The sequence below is a fragment of the Fukomys damarensis genome, unplaced genomic scaffold (assembly GCF_012274545.1).
Source record: "Fukomys damarensis isolate Sample0158 unplaced genomic scaffold, DMR_v1.0_HiC HiC_scaffold_38, whole genome shotgun sequence".
Classification (NCBI taxonomy): domain Eukaryota; kingdom Metazoa; phylum Chordata; class Mammalia; order Rodentia; family Bathyergidae; genus Fukomys; species Fukomys damarensis.
Window position 1 is genome coordinate 35,548,296 of NW_022900950.1, and position 3,561 is coordinate 35,551,856.

A 3,561-nucleotide genomic window follows, 5' to 3' on the forward strand; every position below is an offset into this window, starting at 1 on the left:
TAATGCTCTTTTTAGGTCAGAGGTACAGTGATGATTGTATTTGCTTTCTATTTGGGATACAAACTCCTCAAGAGTATTGATATGGGATTTTTGGGGTGATATCAAATTAAATAGAATCTCTCTTCTTTTTTTTTTTTAACTTTCCTAACAGAGTCTTGCTAAGTTGCTAAATTGTCCAGGCTTGGCTTGAATTTACAGTCCTTCTGCCTCAGCCACCCAGAGTACTGGGGTCATAGACTTTCACCACCAAACCTGGCTAGAATATCTTTTTGTAAAATGACTTGTCTGAAATAATATTCATCAAAATGAAATCCAGGCATAATCAAACCCCATTTCCTGTGCAATTTGTGAGAACTTATGTATTATTTTTCATTGTATCATATATTGCCTGATGAATTGATCCAGTAAAAATTCCATAAAAAGAAGTGAAAGCATTAAAATTCCAGTTTTGGGTGTATTCTACTAGTCAATATCAGTATTGTAGAGAAAACTCTACTTTAAAAGGGAGATTCTAAGTAAATTTTATTTTGCATTATCTGTTTGTGTGGCTAAATTCCCCTCTGCTAACCTTTGGAATTGTTAGGTCTGCTGATGAGTTTTATCTATGAACTTGAGCAAAGTTTCTGGATTTTTGTGGATGGATTTTCTTGATTGCAGAACTTCTCAGGTTAGCCTGTATTGTACTTGAACACAGATTAAATAAGAAAATACGCTTTACTGAATGGAAAAGATCATCACAGAGGATTAATCAAAGCAGAAGGTACCAAATGACTGATGTTCATAAAAAATTAAGGACCAATAGGTCCTTTGTTGACAATTTGAACACTATCATTGGCATCAACAGTGGGAGGGCTTAGGTTTCCTTTTTTTTTTTAATACATACAACTCTTTGTTTTGAGACAATGAGGATGGAACCCAGGGCTTCATAGCATGCTAGACAAGTGCTGTACCACTGAGCTGCACCACTGGCCCACTTATACACTACCTCACAAGTACAGTCAAGCTTTGCTGACTCACCATGACATGGAACGTGTTATAAATATGCTGGTTTTTTTAGATGGCTTACACGTGGTTGGATGTCTTCCTGACATGTACTGTATCTATTCTCCTTTGTCTTCTGAGATAGAGTACTAAAATTAGTCTTCCCTTCTGTGGATGAATGGTTGAGCCAACTGTATGGACATGGTGGCAAGCCTTCGGGGGCTGTAAACCCATGTCTGCAGAACCATTTGTCCATTAAGCTAAGTTAGTCTAGATGTGTGTACTTTCTTACTCTCCCTTTTATAGACGTTTTTTCCTCCAGGGATCATCATGGTTACTTTTCTTACCTGCCCCCGTATTCTTTAATATACAGCTATTCCCTGCAGTTATCTGGGTGGCTCCACATCTCCTTTATGCTAGAGTAGCACTTTGAAAATGCTACATTTTTTAAATAGGAAAAAAATTAATATTGACAATATTTAATTCAGAAAAAAATATATTAGTTTTACTTATCCTCAGTAATGCATTTAAGTTGACGAATAGCTTCTGGTTTGCTATAATGAAATTGGAAAACTTCTGAAATACATCTTATAATTTTGTAAGTTGTGGGCCCATTACAAACTGTATGTGGCTGAGTGTGGTGACACATGCCTGTAATCCCAGCACACAGAAAGCTGAGACAGGAGGATTACCACTAGTTCAAGGCCAGACTGAACTACAGAGTGAGACCCTGTCCCCCACACCCCAAAAAAAGGAAAAGAAAAAAAAAGGAAAGAAAGAAAGCAACTGTTTTGCAAAGTCCCTTACATAGCTTTATCTAAAGTTAATCTGCTCATTGCACCTTATCCAAAAATTGTGGCTTAATAAATGTCACATTGTGTGTTACAAACATGACTAATGATTGACAAATTAATAAGAGCCTAAAAGCAGATAAAATGGAAGTTTTGAAGAGATCATATCACGGTTATTTAAATGCAGCTTTTGTATGTAGAGAGAGATTTAAATATAGTTAGAGTTATGTGTCTCTCAGATGTAAAGTACTGGCCATGGATTGACTTGATGATTTGACGTATATATACAACCCTAAAGAAATCATCTTTTCTGGTATATGCTTAACAATCAAAAAAGTAATTTTTCTTTTTATCAGTTAATGAATTATTTTGTGGAATAGAGGCAGTGTCCTCATATTATATTATACCTCTTACAATGGTTATTTATTTCATCATACTCTTCGGTTTCGTGCGTAAAAACATTTTAGCCAGTAAGAAATTAAACATGTCCATTTTGCTTGGTGCAAGGATCTTTATAATGTGACATTATAGCTGTAATAGTATAACTGATTGCTGTTAAATGCAAACGTTTTTAAGTTATATGGAGAAATTTGATTGCTACAGCAGCTTCTGTTCTGGTCCTAGAGCAATATTCACTTTTTTTCTCCCTCTTTTTACTGTTAGATTCTCCCACCAAGGCCAGTTACTCAGAAACAGGGCAGTTGTTCAACAAAATTGGTTAATCTGAAGGTTTAAACCAGATCCTTTAGGTCCCCAAATCATTCTGCACCAGAAAGATAGACCTGCTTTTCTCTGCTAATCAAGTTCACAGGATAATTAGAAATCATTCCTTTCCTTTTTAGGTTTATTTTTGTAACAGCATTTTTGCTTTTTTCTTAAATTACCAGTCCATTTGATTCCAACAGGAAAATATATAATTATCCAATAGTTTATAAGTTTACTTTCCCCACTGTTTACCAAGATGATACTTGTACCTGTCTCCCTCACTCCACTGTGAAGCTGCCCTGGAATTTACTCTGCACAGTTTCTGTCCAGTTGGACCCAACTTTGAGAGAGGGTAGAAAGGGGCAGGCCTACAAGATCGAGTCTGCTAGCACAAGAATTTGAGTTGGGGCTCATTTTGAAAGAAGCAAAGAAAAATGGATGTACAGCTGTGGTCACATCCACATTTTTTTTTTCCTGATTGCCCATCCTCGAGAGAGTGGCCCTTGAATTGGTGAGATTATGTGAACAGCAATAAAGAAGGAGGAGATCACACAGCTGAACACTAGAACCAGGGTCAGACTACTCTATGCCTTTTCTCTTATGCTTTTTAATTTCTCTTTGTGTGTGTGTGTGTGTGTGTGTGTGTGTGTGTGTCTGTCTGTCTGTCTGTCTGTCTGTCTGTTTTATTTCATTTTAACTACTCTTAATCCAGCTCCTTAACCAAGACCTGGCACATGGTAGGTGCTTCGTTTTTCATCTGTGAAACAGAAATTATAAGGGTTATTTCACAAATTTGTTGTAAGGGGTAAAGTGAGAAACCAATAGGTCAACAAGAACCAGACCAGACCAAGATTTCTGCAATTCCCCTGGTAGTGTTCTTGTTATCAGGGAAAAACACTTAAGAATACCACTGCATGTGCTGTACTGATGGCGAATGATAATTTCATGATGACTGACTTTTGACTAAAAATGTCTTAAAGACTGCTGGGGATTTAACTCAGTGGTGCTGCCTCCTGGTTTGTCAGCACAAGATCCCAAGTTCAATCCCCGGTACCAAAAAAAAAAAAAAAAAAAAAAAAAAAAT